Source organism: Urocampus carinirostris, chromosome 12 (genome assembly GCF_059441175.1).
Source record: "Urocampus carinirostris isolate Australia breed hairy pipefish chromosome 12, RoL_Ucar_1.0, whole genome shotgun sequence".
Lineage (NCBI taxonomy): Eukaryota > Metazoa > Chordata > Actinopteri > Syngnathiformes > Syngnathidae > Urocampus > Urocampus carinirostris.
The window spans coordinates 7,828,837-7,844,446 of NC_142360.1; the positions used below are offsets into that span (position 1 = coordinate 7,828,837).

The window sequence follows — 15,610 nt, forward strand, 5'->3', positions numbered from 1 at the left end:
GGTTTCTCCTTAGAAGGAAGACCTGGGTGATCTGCCCTGTAATAAATGTGGAACAACAGGCTATGATCCTCTTCAAACCAATAGACAACACGCACCCGATAAGACAAATCAGAAATGTGTTTACTGCAAGAAGCTAGAAAACAGAGAAGTTCATAAAGATCACTGATGAAAACGATTTAGCAATGAGTTTTCTTTGAACTTATATAAATGCGATGAAGGAGTAGGAGGACATAGAGAACTAGACAATTCCCGCGGCAATTGTAAGAGTTGTGATTGATCTGGAAGATGATCCCGGGATAAAACATAAAGTTATTAACTGGGAAAGCTGTATTTGTAAATTTTTACTTGGTTCTGTGGGGGGATTCTGCCTAATACCCCCCCTGTACCCGACCGTTCATTTGAGATGGTCCCTTTCAAAATGAATGGGAAATTCTGGGTTTTTAAATTGTCAGTTATGTTGTCGTGGTGACAGATATCAGTAACCAAAAACATAGCTGGATACTCCCGGTCAAGCTGGAATTTTTGATGCATAATTTGTCATGGTACTCTAAAAAACCTCAAAGGAAAAGCGAGTTAAAGTTTTATTCAGCCGGATTTTAATTAAACACTAGACAATTCCTGCAGCAATTGTAAGAGTTGTGATTGATCTGGAAGATATTGATAGAGAACCGGTAGTGTTGAGTTGTTAGCATTATGAGTTAGCATAAAATTTTAACTCAGAGAGATGTATTTGTAATTTTTAACTTGGTTTTGTGGGGGGACTCCGCCCCCCCACAGGCCCCCGGTACTGGCAAGTTCATTTGAGATGGGCCCACAACCGTTAGCAACAATGATATGCCTTGTGGAGGTCTAAAACTCACATTTATGGTAATATCATAGTAATAACACTGTTATTACACTTTAGAAAACTTTTAAAATACACATGTTCAAATAGAATGGGCCGTTAGATTTGAGTTGGCCCATCCCGAATCCATTGAGCCCATTCATTTTGCTGATTCGTTAGCATGTGGCCATTAGCATACATTTTTAGCATGAAGCAGTTAGCATTTAACCTTTAGCATCACTTTTAAGTCTGTACCCATTAGCATAACTCATCAACATGTATCCATTAGCATAGTTTGTAAATATGAAGATGTTAAAATAAAGCCATCACCGAAATTTTTTAGCATGAAGCAGTTAGCATTTAGCCGTCAGCATCACTTTTTAAGATGTATCCATTAGCAAAACTCATCAACATGAGGCCATTAGCATAATTTGTAAATATAAAGTCGTTAAAATATTTCCTTTAGCAAAATTTTTTGGCATGAGGAAGTTAGCATTAAGCCGTTAGCATCACTTTTTAGCATCCACCCATTAGCATAACTCATTAACATGAGTCCATTAGCATAATTTGTAAATCTGAAGTCGTTAAAATATTGCCATTTCAGATTTTTTTTAGCATTAAGAAGTTAGCATTTAGCCGTTAGCATCACTTTTTAATATATACCCATTAGCATAACTCATTATTAATGAATTCATTAGCATAATTTGGAAATATGAAGTTGTTACAATACAGCCATTCCCAAAATTTTGGGGCATGAAGAAGTTAGCATTGCCGACAGTGTTTACAGCTAGCTTGCGCTAATACTTGGGCTGGCTGTGCCAGCCCAACTCATCACCAACAGTTTTTACAGCTAGCATGAGTAAGCATAGCATCAATCCCTCATCGCTAATACTTAGCCAGCCCAACTAATCACCAACAGTGTTTACAGCTAGCTTGCGCTAATATTTGGGCTGGCTATGCCACACTTGCTAGCGGCGCACTTGCTAGCGGCGCACTTGCTAGCGGCGCACTTGCTAGCGGCGCACATAGCTGTTAGCATCCTCTCGCTAGCATACACTCTTTGGAATTCACCATTTACCTATGGTTAAAGGTAATGTAGGTCGGGCCCCCTCAAGCCACCCTGGACAGTCCCTGGTTCCTATGACTACCCTTGGGAAAAGCCTTGTTTACCATGGCTCCCCATTATATTGAATAGGCCCATGTATTCCAGATGGGAGAGTCTCAAAATACATTAGAGCGGATGGGGACTTTTTTTCGTCTCGTATCGCTGTCAAAAGACAACCCACAAGAGTCCTGTTTGGGCCGGAATTTTTGGTACATGAATCGTTGGGTTAAAAAGCTCTGGGAGGAGATACCCGTTAAATTTCGGCGGAAGAAGATAGATATAATAATAATAAAAAGATCTCGGGGGATTATAATAGGCACAACTACATTCGCAGGCACAACTACATTGCCCTGTGCTTACAGTACTTGGCAATGTAGTTGTGCCTTGCTGAAGCAATCACAACTAATGAAAACAAAAGAGAAAATAACAGATCGGAAATGAGGAGCCCAAAAATCAAGTTTTCTAACTTCATCTTGGTGAACTAAAATATTTTATTTATTTTCATGAAGGAATACACAGTTCTTTTAATACCAGTATACAAGTGAGTCATTAAATGTTTTCAATCTGAAGTTATTGATGATCACAAGTTCATTTTGTTCTATTTCATTACGATAATCAGACACAAAAGAATGATGTGTACTTACTGGAACAGTTTCTGCGGTGATGCTGAGTGCACAGGAAGATGCACTTGTCGCTTTCTACTAGTTGTTTGAAGGGGAAGTATAGTTCACACCCCTTGCATGCGGATGACCAGAATTTTTTTTGTCACCATGATATGAAGATGACCAAATGTGCACACTTAAAGTTCCCGACAATTTGCATTTACGCCACACTGAAGATTTTTTTCAATATGTATTGCTATGTGATAGTATATTAATAAACTATATACTGTATATACTATATAGTACAGTAATGTGTCACAGACCAGGAACGGAGACAGGACCCAATAGCGCTCGTTTTCTCAGTTTAATATTGATAAGAGTGAGGGAAAGGCTTGCTTCCACGATCCGCGAATCGACGAACACGAGTAGCAGGTGGCGGGAACGCGGAAGTGGCACTTCCGTGTCGAGCGAGGAGGAACAGAGACAGGAAGGACTACCAAGTCGTTGGCCGGGACTGCAGATCAGAGGCAATGTCGAGTTCGTGAGCAAGGTCGGTAGCAGGAGGCAGGCAGAACGGGGCGTAATCAGGTCCAGAAACAGGTCAGTAACAAAGATCAGGCAGGGAAAGGTTTAGCAAAAACGAGGTTGGACGAGAAGGCTGACTGAGCAGAAGGCAACAGTTCGCATAACGATCTGACGGCTTCCTCTTGGAAGCCGGGGGTTTAAAAAGAGAGTGTCCACCAATCAGCTGTCCGAGCTGTTGCCGCCAATTACTCCGCCGCAGCTGCGTTCAATCGGCAATCGTGACAGTAATATGGTAGACGGACTTCGAGACAGGCTGGCAGATGAAGCGTCGGGGAGGTAGGTGGACGAAGAGTCGGGCGGGCAGGCGGACGAAGCGTCGGGCTGACAGGCGGACGAAGAGTCGAGCAGACAGGCAGACGAAGAGTCAGACAGGCGAGCGGACGAGCCAGACAGGCGGACGGCTGAATCAGGCAAGCTGACCGGCATGGCGGACCGACAAACAGGCCTGGCGGGCAGACAGACGGGCATGACCAGCGGGCGGACAGATGAGTCGAGCTGACTGACGGGAGTGTCGGAAGGGTCGGACTGGCGAGCAGACAAGCCGGACGGGCGAGCAGACGAACCAGACGGGCGAGCAGACGAGTCAGACGGCGGGCGGACGGACGAGTCCAGCTGGCTGACGGGAGAGTCGGAAGAGTCGGACTGGTGAGCAGGCAAGCAGACGGGAACTTCAGACAGATCGGGCACTGCGGGAGGACGCCTGGAGCGGACAGGACGAGAGGCTGTGTGCAGACAGGTTTGGTGGAATTCAGCCCCCCACTCCAAAACCGTCCCCGTCCGCCAGTCAAAGCGAAGGTTGTGCTTAACCAGCCACGGATGTCCCAGGACGAGCGGTTGACCGGGGAAGGAAGCAGGTGGAAACGTATCCGCTCGCGGTGGTTCCCAGACAGTTTCATCTCCACCGGCTCTGTAACTTGTGTTGCCGGGCCCAATAGATGACCGTCCGCAGCTTAGGCAGGAACTGGGGTTGGAAGGGGAACACACTTCAACCCCATTCTCAGGGCTAAGGCCGCATCCAGTATGTTGACCTCCTACAGGGACTGGGTTGACCCGGGACTCCGAAGGTGCACCTGGAGCATTGGTCTTCCGGTCGGGGAGATCGGAGTGTGGACGGAACTCAACCGAACGACTCCAACCGCCCGGTGAGCTCCCTCTTTTAACGGGCAGGATGATATCCTGTGTCCTTGCCCGCCACAGTACAGGCAGATGCCCTCGGAGAGTCGACGCCGACGCTCCTCGACGGACAGCGACGCGCGATCCACCTCCATTGCGCCAGTCCCCTTAGGTGAGCAGGAAACTGGGTGGCTCTGGCGGCCTCTCTCAAGGCGTCGACCCTGGACCCGACGATCGATCTGAACTGAGAGCGCAATGGCCTCATCGAGGTTGGTAGGCGGGAAGGGGGACACCAACTCGTCCTTCATGTAGTCTGCCAAGCTGTTAGGCGTCTACTAACGCCTCCGCATTCCAGTTGCTTTGGCTTGCGAGTGTCTGAAAATCGATCGAATAATCGGCGATCGATCGCCTTCCCTGCCGTATCCTCGTCAGAGATTTTGACGTGTCGACTGATGTGGATCTCGTGTCAAATACCTTGAGGATCTCCTGGGCCAGGAGATCAAATGAGGAACACGCAGCTGAACCTCTCTCAAATTCAGCCGTTCCCGGACAAATGGTTAATAGTGATGGCCACTTTGGCAGCTTCGGACGCGAAGTTTCGGGGTTGCAGGTCGAAAATGAGTCGGCAGTTCACAATGAATGCTCGCACCTGAGCAGGATTGCCACAAAATTTCGCTGGCACGCCCACTCGCGGTTCTGCCGTTTCGATGGCGGGAGAATTCTTGAACGGGATAGGTGGGGCGCGCGGAGGCATGGCAGCAGAAGAATCACCGGGAGGCGGGGCCGATACGTGCAGCTGACGAGCAAGAATCTCCGGGATCGCATCTAACCTTTCTTGCTGTCGCTGAAGCCACTCCTGTTGCTGTCGAACAATCCGTAGAATGGCTGACACGTCACCCGACATCCATCGGACACCCGCGTTGGTACGGTGCGAACGTTGCAGATAGATAGATAGATAGATAGATAGATAGATAGATACCAACATGCAGGCAAGGAAAAACTCAAGACCTCAGCACAAGGAAACTAAGAAACCTTGAGAAGGGGACTCACAAGTGGTAATTCCCCCTCCAGGATGACCAGGGTGGAATAGATGTAGCATTGGATAACAGTACACAAACATAGTGAACATCAATAAAAGAGAACACTAGGTAACATGTTGAAATTTGTCCGGAAAGTCCCTAAGAGCAACTAACCACAAATGACAAACCTAAAGTGGGAGAAACTTTTATTTTCGGATGAGAATTGCGCACAAATATATTTTCACAATCTAGAAATGATGCATTTATTATTGGTGATTTTAGTAATGGGTTAACATACTTTTTTACTTTTTCTATTTTGATAACTCGACAATAGAATATCTGAGTTGGAATAAAACTTCAATCCGTTTCAATTACTCATATATTATATCACCATAATGTCAGACTGCTGCAAAAATGAAATATTTGTGGCAACATATCTACATCTTGTGGAAAAAAGAAGCATTACATCAACAATTATTCTCGTGGAAAACAAAAAAATGTAGTTATATCCAACCACCGCTAAAAGCGCTGTGGCAAAATAAGGAATGATTTTGCATGGTAACCCATCAGGTTAATGTACTTTAACATAATCATAAGGGCACCACTTTCTGTGGTTTGTCTTGGCAAGTACAGCCTGGCGGCGCCCATCCCTCCCCATGCCAACAAGTGTGTCCACCCAGTCTTGTAAAACTATATATATATATATATATATATATATATATATATATATATATATATATATATATATATATATATGTTTACCTGCCCCAGAGCACTTTAGGACTTGGAGCATTGTTGTTTTATAATTGTGGTCGGTGCTGATCAGAAAGTAAATTTACTACAGTGCTAAAAATACTATTTTGTCCATTAAAGCCATGCATGGACTGTGTGTACAAAACTCAGAGCTGTAATATAAATATCACTGTACATTTTGGTATTTTGGGAAGGTGTCATGCATTTATTGTTTTCTTTTATTAGTTTTCTTGTGAAAATATTCAATTTCTTCTCATTATACTCGAAATAAAATACTAAGTATTTTTTTGTACATAAAAAGCTTGCGTTTTGTATTTGTTATTTTTCTTTTTTTCCCTTTCTTCTTTACACAAATATTTTTTCAGAAAACTAAATATCATTGTACATTTATTTCAATGCTTCGACAAGGAAATTTCATGTATTTATTTATGCATTTCAGGTTGTTAATTGTGAAAATATTCCTCCTGAACTCTAAATAAAATATACTAGTCCTTATTTTCTTATGGAAAGAAAATGAAAAACATAACACTTTGTTGTATTATAAACTGATTCTCCTTTTATTATTATTATCATTATATCTTATTATCATTTTTATTATCATTAGTAGTAGTAGTAGTAGTAGTAGTAGTAGTAGTAGCAGTAGTATTAGTATTATCATCGAACAAACTAATTAATGTATTTGTGTATATTTATTTCAGTGTTTTGGGGGAGAAAAGTCATGTTTTTATTTATTTCCAAATGCACATTTACATTTATTTATTCATCTTTCGATTACCCATTTTGTGAAAGGCTGAGATTGTTCTTCTTATTCGTAATTACTCAATTAAAATCCTGGAAGGGGGATTACCTCGTGTGCGGTCCCTTCTCAAGGTTTCTTCACTTTCCTCATGTTGAGGTTTTTGAGTTTTTCCTTGCCCTCATGTCGGTTTTAGATCAGGGGATTGTGTAATAATTAGTCTGTGGTTTGCAATAATCTGTGGTCTGTGCAGCCCTTTGAAACTCTTTGTGATTAACGGCGTCACAAATAAACATGACTTGACTTGACCTGACCTGACTAAGGGATTTATACGACACTTTAAATTATTGCGAAACAAATACATTTTGATTTGATCGAATTTAAAACAGTATTATTTTTATCCTGCAGTGGGCGTTATTTCTAAACCTTAGCAGTGCATGGAATAGTTCATGCACCACTCTCAGAAATCCTCTAGAAAGCGCTGTTACCCCAAAACAGCATATTCAAAAGCAACAGCGCGCCCTCATTGAACGCAACGTTTTTTCCCCCCATCAACTTTTTTTTTCCTCTCCCAGCCTCGCTGCTGTTATTAAGGCAGAAAAAAAACAAAAGGAAGTGGCGACTGGCTAGCTGCTAAGCCGACCAGTCACCAGTCCATTTTCAACACATTTTCACTCCCTAGAACGATTTATATTGTGTCTCCGAGGCGAACAAGGAAGCGACTTTCCCCCCCTTTGAGTTCGTTTTATTTTTTTGTGTTTTTTTTTCCGCGCCGGTTTCAAGCCCAGCTTTGTCCGGCGTTGTTAGCCCCAGTCCAGACTAACAACACGGATTGAAAGCCAACCAAGACTCGGATATAATATTTTTTGTTCGGTGCGATAGAAGACAATCAACACAATGGAACGAACAACCAGGACAGGTACGTTCATGTTTCATTAAAGTCAAGTTTGGACTAATTCTTAGGGTATATATGCACATATTCAAACTGCTAATTTCGTGACAAGAAGATTTGGAAGTCAAATATTTTTTTCATAAAAATAAAACAATGAAACGAATTAACTTTTTGGTTAAATATGTCGTATCCCGAAAAAAATGGGTATGTATGTATGTATGTATGTATTTATGTATGTATGTAAATGCTATGTAACCAACATGCTAGTGTCCTTGTTTAGTTAGCCCGCTCCAACTTGTTGCTAAAAAATAATTAAAACAATTTTAATTCATTTAATTTATGTTCAATGACGTTCTCAAACATTCCCTCTCAAAAAGGTGTCTAAAAAGCAACAATAATAGAATTTTCCACACTCCATGACGTCACAACGTTTCCGAATTTGACAGCAGCGATGGCTAGTAAAATTAAGATAAAATTACATTAAATAACTAACAAAAATACTAGTGAACGTAACCCTGTACAGCAAAGATTAGCTTTGTTTAAACTTTCATATTAGTAAAACGACAACAAAAACACTGGTAGACGTGTTTGCTATGTGACTAATATCCTTGCCTATTTTTAAAAAATTGGCATGTTCCAACTTGTTGTTAAAAAATAAATAAACAATGCTAGACACATTTTAATTAAAAAGGTGACTGATAAATAACAACAGCATTTTCTAGAATCAATGATGTCACAATTAATACTGTTTCCCAATTTATCTCACTGGTAAAAAACAATCAACAACAACAAAAGCGTGAGTTGACTCAATTACATGTAGTGTTGATTTTGTTAAAACTGTCATATGTTAAAAAAAAAATCAATAAACTTTGGTATACGTGTTTGCTATGTGACCAACATGCTAGTGTTTTTTTTTTGAGGTATTCTGTTCCAACTTGTTGCAATAAGTCTATCTATCCTAGTCATATCCCTCGAGAGGGGTGACCAACAGACAAACAAAGACAAACATATACAAAAACAAAGACAATTTAAAAAAAAAGGTAGTAAACGTAGTAAAAAAGAAGTAAAAAACACACACAAAAATGTTTTTTGGACCATGGCCAACCCAAATGCACAAACAAGTTAGGCACCTAAGTTGGTCATGCTTTCGTCCCTCCAGATGAAAACGGGACACAAGAAAGAAGCCATGTCACTCGGGTCAGTTGCAAAAAGTAAATAAAATAAACATTTAGAAATGAAACCTGTACTCAACACAATTTTCCTAGATGTGTTCTAAATAAAAATCCAAAATGAAAAGTAGAATTAATCATGCTTAAATTTATTACAAATAATTTCCACTGAGGTTTTAAAATATTTTCCTTCCCTGGATTTAGTATATTTACATAACCTTGATTCCAGGTGCCACGTTTACATTAAAGATCAAGCTGGTGTCGTTTTTCCCAAAGACTTTTTGAATTCAAGGAGCACAACAGGCCACTAACAAATAGTTCCATAAACACTTTCATGGTGAGTAATGTGGAAAAAAGCAATCATGAGCAGCAACATCACAAATATATGCACACAAACACACTTTGCTTTTAAAAGCTTCTCTGTCTTTGTCTTAACTTAGCTGTTTTTTCTAGAGCGCTTCAATGCTCATGTGTTATACTCATATCCAGAACAGCCTTCTGGGGTAGCCCACATTTACATGCAGGCAATAATCCAGTTGGAAACGGAATATTGCAAGTATTCGTATGATGAAGACCCACGTTAACATTTTAGACCAACTGCGAGTATTTCGATTGCAATGGTTGGGCTGTTTCTTTCGTTTTCTTGTTGTTTGTGCATGTATTTGAATAATTTGATTTCTTGTGCGCACAGTTTCCCTCATTCGGGATGTTTACCTGCCCCAGAGCACTTTAGGACTTGGAGCATTGTTGTTTTATAATTGTGGTCGGTGCTGATCAGAAAGTAAATTTACTACAGTGCTAAAAATACTATTTTGTCCATTAAAGCCATGCATGGACTGTGTGTACAAAACTCAGAGCTGTAAAAGTAAGTTAAGTGGATCGCACTAAAGTGGAATTGTTAAAGAGAAGCTAATACAGTACTCTCTCGATTTTTACGGTTAATCGATTCCATAACAACCCGTATTAAGTGAATTTTCGCAGAGTAGGAACCATACATAATATAATTAGAAAAACACAATTAATTTGTTTAATTTTCTCATCTGAGATGGATATGTTCATGCCCCAAAGTCCTGTGGGACTTGTAGTACAGAGATGAATGATACACACAAACTCTGGTTTCCTTGCTAAAAATGCCTCCTGTTTATAGGCTGACTTCTACAGTACATTTTCGCTTTATTTTACTGCCCTAATGTGTGAATGCCAAATTGCATTTACCTATATGGAGTGTTAGTCATGTACAAAAGATCCTGTAAACAAAAAGGACGAAGCGACGGAGCCCACTTTTGGAGCAAGAGCAAACAAGCACGGTACTTCTTTGAATTTAAGAAATGACATGAATGAAAACATATTTAATGTCAAAAGTTCAGCGTGCAAATGACATACATTTGATAATAATGTCGCTCTTGCGCTGCCCTTGTCATTGGAATACTCGCCATGTGTACGGGATTATCAGTTTGCCTCTACGCCAATGATCAGTTCGGATTGCTCCAGAAATCCAATATTCTGTTTCCAGTCAGATTATTGCCCACATATAAACGTAGTCTTTGAATCTCTTTAACTTGAGGTTGCCAACCTCAAAAAAAGAACTCTGAATCTTGTTGCAATTATAGGATTTTCTCAAAATGGAGGGCTTGACTTGAGCTAATACAGTGGAAAAGATTGCCTCCAAAATAAATATGTGTGACGTCACACAAGCTTGCGTTAGATCTGTCGATCACGCCACGACCACCGAGTAACCATTGTGGCAGTGTTATGGTAACCGTAGAACAGGAAATTAACTGACTACAAAAAAAAAGTAGTCAGTCTCCTCAGTACAATATACTGTACTTCTGGACCACACTTTCTGTAAACCGCCCGTATATCATCATAAGAACAACTTGTGTGTCAGCTCTCTCAATGGAGCGAATTCTGAACGCCTTTGAAGGTTCACAAGAATCATGTATATCATATCGTGCTTTAAACGTCAAAATTCTTGTTCGAACTGTCCACATTGCCGTTTTCCTCGACCAAAGTGTCGCATTGCAACAGCTATGAGATTTCAAGCAGCCCTTTCCTCTTTCCTCACTTTACCGTGCTTCTTTTCATTTAGACAGTCAAAAGTAGAGCACATTTCTTCATGCTTTACAGCAAAATAACCCATATGGGATTTTGTTAATAATTGTAGTTCCGGCTATAGAGATGTGTTATAGATGAGATTGAGGGGGAGGGTGCTCGTATTTTAACTTGGTATGCACATCCAAGGGGATGATTAGACATTTGGTCATCAACCATAGATGAGCCTAATTCCTTGTGCAACCTCATATTTTACCAGGCACTACAATAAAAACAAGCAATTTACTGATTTTCTTTTGCTGAAAATGATCAAAAGGGCACTTTCTGTTTCAAACATAAGGGCAAAACTGGAAAAATCCTCAGCAATATTAATGTTGTGATAACGTCCTCTCTGATGTGAGGTGAGCCATGCGAAGCTGGCTTTTATTTACTGGGCAGTTTGTAGACATTACGACTACTTATTTTCCATTTTTTAGATGAGAGGCTCATGTTTATACCGATGCCCTTTAAGGGACTAATTGGAAATCCTTCAATATATATCCTTCAAAACATTTCTCAAATGTTCATGTGTCCTTCCGCTCCCACATTATTGTTAGCCGCAAGCCGGACTTTGGCAAATGTTTACGTGCTAAAGCTACAGAGCTAACGTACCACATTTGTGCTGGTTTAATTGATAAAGACTTACTTTGTGTGTGACTTTCATTCTGATTGTCTCCAAAGTGGATTGGCTCACACTAATCTGGGAGAATTTAATTTACCATTAATATTATTTTGTTATGGCAAATATGCACCGTAATTATCACCTCTCTCCTCATTTTTTCCCATCTCTATTCATTTTTATCCATCAAAAGCTAATGCCCCTTTCCCACTACACATGTCTGACCTTCCTTGCCTCGCCCCACCTGGCCTTATTGTGTGTTCCGTTATGAAAAAGTCACCCGTTCTTAGTCCTTTGGAGCCCGGCTTTAGGTACCCTCTCAGTTGAGGTTTTATAGCCCGGACCGGAGACTTAAAACGTCATAAAATCCCAGAGATATATACTCATAAAAATGTCAGTGATGAATATTGCTGAAAGGAAGAAATTCCTTGAAAAGTTAGCTAGCTTTTGTGGAGATGGTAAATTGTATGAAGCTGGAATTTACCTAAGACAACTATCTGAGGGGTTTTAACCGTGTTATTTGTGACAGTTCTTTAAAAATTAATTTATCGATAGGTACCGGAAATAAATTTCAAAGTGACATCATCCTATTTGAGATTGCCGTGTTGTGGTCAATTTTGTGTTATTCTATTAAACAAATGACAAAATAACCCTTTTATCGGAACAAGGATAGTAGAGCAGGTTAGCAGCCGTCCTGAGATTTCTAATTAGTCCCTGAACAGCATGCCTCCTGGCTGTGTGCAGCTGCTGTGGCAGGCTTAGCTCGTATAGGTTACCTTCATAATGAAATGCGTTGCAGCCCCATTTGTAAGATGTCATAGCTTCTCTCTGGATAGGTAAACAGCATCCCCATCAATATAGCAATGGTTGTTTTGTCCAAATAGTTCATTTGCTCAAAGATTAAAATACGTGCTGCTAAAATGCGTAGGCTTTTATGCTTTTGGAGATGTGATAACCAACAATTTTCATGAACTGCTCCAGTAGTTAAATTTACACCAGGTCCTTCTAAAGTACACTCACATTCATGTCCATGTTGCTACTCAATAGTTACAAATCGATAAGAGCGCAACATCCATACAGAGTAGGAGCTACCCTATCCAGAAGATGGTTACTGTCTACTATTTCTCTACTCATAATCCAGAGCCAAGGGACAAGATCAGTGACTGGAGAGAGGCAGGAGAGAGATAGAGTAGCTCTCACCTCAGCTATCATTAGATCCTTATTTCCAACCCATGGTACAATAAGCCATGTTTCCATAGAAGTTGTGACGTGTTTCCCACAGAATCATTTTGAATTGACTTCATCCATCCATCCATCCAACCATTATCTGCACCGCTTATCCTCAGTAGGGTCGTAGGGGTGCTGGAGCCCATCCCAGCTATCTTCAGGCAGTGGGCAGGGGACACCCTCAACTCAAATGTGGGAGGAAATCGGAGTGCGCAGAAGAAACCCACACAAGCACGGGGAGAACATGCGAACTCCACACAGGAGGTTCGATCTCATGACCTCAGAACTGTGCCGCACACGCACCAACCACTGTGCGCCGTGCTGCCTTTTAATTGACTTAGTCCTCACAATTCGGTAAATCTTGTGTCGGATATAGAAGACCCCCGTTGTTTGTTTGGATCGCGCAGTGAAATTGCCATATGGCGCGGGATAGAGTCCTACGGTAATGCATTCGGATTCCCGAACTCTTCGTACCCTTAGATAATAACATTAAAATAGAAAATAGTATATTGTACCTAAGTATGCATGGAAAAATGAAATTTTATTTACTTGTTGTGACGTGAGTTTAGCCTGTACGGTGAAGTTAGTGTGTAGATGCAGACGGTGTAGGATATGGCACATTATAAATTAAACTGATTTGAAACCTTTCACTTGAAAGGATTGACATGCCCTTAGACCAGGCGTCTCAATCTCACGGCCCAGTGGCCTATTGCGGCCTTCGCTTTAATAGGAAATTTTTAAGTGCTTCCCATTTTTACTGATTGATTTATGAGGTCTTATTTTGTTTAGAAATTGTACTTGATTACATACTTATTTGCCGAATAATTGTAATGTTTACTCATAACTGACTTGTTTAATTCAATTAAATGTATAGTCTTATTTATTATACTACTGTTTACTTTTTTTACGACTTATTTTGTATATAAAAAAAGTGATGCCTCGTTGTAATGCAATTCACTTTTCATTGTTTTGATACGTCTCATATTTGCATTGTGTTGTGCATTTTGATTGGCTAAACACAGTCTCAAAGGTGGTAGTTATTTGTCATAAATAAGTAAATGTTAACAGTATGCAAGACCTTTATTTGCTAAACAATTTTTTGTGCCTCGTTTGTATTTCTTACGGATGGCAAGTTTCTTTCCATGGTTATCATTACTACGCTTCTTCCTTTAGCATCTCTGAAATTCGCGGGAACCGTAGTGAATTAATACAGTACAAAAAAATACAGTTTTGTACCGTCGGCTCACAACATGAAGTAAAAAGGCCGCATCCCGGCATTCCACTGTACTGTCCCAACTTTCGATGCTTGTCACATCCCTGTGAAACAGTGGAATGAATGTATAAATGGCCATGTTAGTCATCGGACGCTTACATCACGGACAGTTAGACACTTGCAGACATTCCATCCTCCGGTTGCCATAACAGTCTCTTCCTGTTTAAATCATTTAAGATCATACCAAAAGCTGCAAAATTCAACAGCAAAAGCCACATGCAAACAGTGACTTTATAAAAACTGCCATTACCTTAAACTTAAACTATTGAAATACTGTAGTCGTATAGCGTTAAAAAACAAACACGTTACGACAATGCTAAACGTTTCGCAAAATTTGAATGTTGGCTGTCTTATGGTGGGTATAGTTTGTGTTCCAATCCACAGAAAAAAAGCTTTGCACTTCACTGTGGAAAACATTCAAGTGTTTGTTAACTCTCTGCTTGGATTACAACTCTTCCTGTAATCACGATCCAAACAACCCACCACTGGTAAACCAGTAAGAACGCAATCAGTCCTTTGATTGCGAGCATCTTGACCTGGTATGTATTAAAGCAAGTGAAGAATGAGGCGCTGTAAGTAGGCCATATTCAAACAGTTGGCCCTTTCCTCACGTACACCCTATCATTACAGTTGAGTCTATTTATAAAGCCCATAAATTTGCTTGGCCACACTGACGGTGCCAAGTTACCGTGGAGTTTGAGGAATTGATGACTTTACAGCCTCACTGTTCTCCCTCCATCCTCACTCAGTTATTTTCTGTCGTGAGCTCTCCATCTGGTCAAGTATACAAATGCAAGTTTTTTGAGAAAGTGAAATCTCCTTTCTTCGATTGAAGAAAGGAGGAGCGTGGAACACGTAAAAAAAGCACACATTAGTGGCACATTTCTCCCTCCTGACCTTCATCTTTCTGTTCTTCGGTTCGTCTGCGCTGAGATGCAGAGCACATTTTTGTTACGGGGTCAACAGATGACATCGTTTGGGAATTACCCCTCCAAAAATTTGTTCTTTCTGTGATGAAACAATTGATTTAGGACAATGTTTCTCAACCTTTTAAGCCAACGCACCCTTTTTTTCCATTCACACCATCCGTCTTAAATGTTTGATATTTAATTCCCAGCAGCGGCAAACTATTGTGTTGCCTTAATTAACAGTATCAAGTTTTTCTTATCGTTTGTGGTCGCTGTGACTCAGTTGGTAATACAGTAGTTTATTCACTTTGTTTCATAATTTCACTGTCTATTTTGGTTGTACTCGTGTATTATATTTTTTTCAAGTTACTCAATTGTTTACTGTATTTTCATCTTGTTGTTCTCAAAAAATAACATTCTTAAAATGAGCAAAGTAGAATATTTTTACTAAGGTTCTAACTTTCTCTGTTATTGTTTTCATTTTTAGTAAAATAAGAAAATACTAATCATCTTGAAAATGATGTGCAAGATTTTTACTTTCTTTATTGCACAGTATTATAGATTTGCAGTGCAATCTTAATCAGCTTCATCAAAGTTAGAAAGAATCATCTGCTGCCACCTACTTATATGGATGAACATTACTGTTATTTAGCTGATCACTGGAAGCATATATTGAACAATAGCATTTTTTTTTC

At 40.3% G+C, this 15,610-nt stretch overlaps 1 protein-coding gene across 3 annotated transcripts in view; it reads left to right on the forward strand.

Moving 5' to 3' along the window:
• Positions 1 to 7,297: 7,297 nt before the first annotated feature.
• myo9bl (myosin IXb-like) overlaps positions 7,298 to 15,610 on the forward strand; it is a 56,401-nt gene continuing 48,088 nt past the window's right edge. For all 3 annotated transcript variants that reach the window (XM_088348879.1, XM_088348881.1, XM_088348880.1), the window contains exon 1: positions 7,298 to 7,655. The gene's annotated coding sequence lies outside the window, so the exon portion shown is untranslated. The remainder of the gene's footprint in view (positions 7,656 to 15,610) is intronic.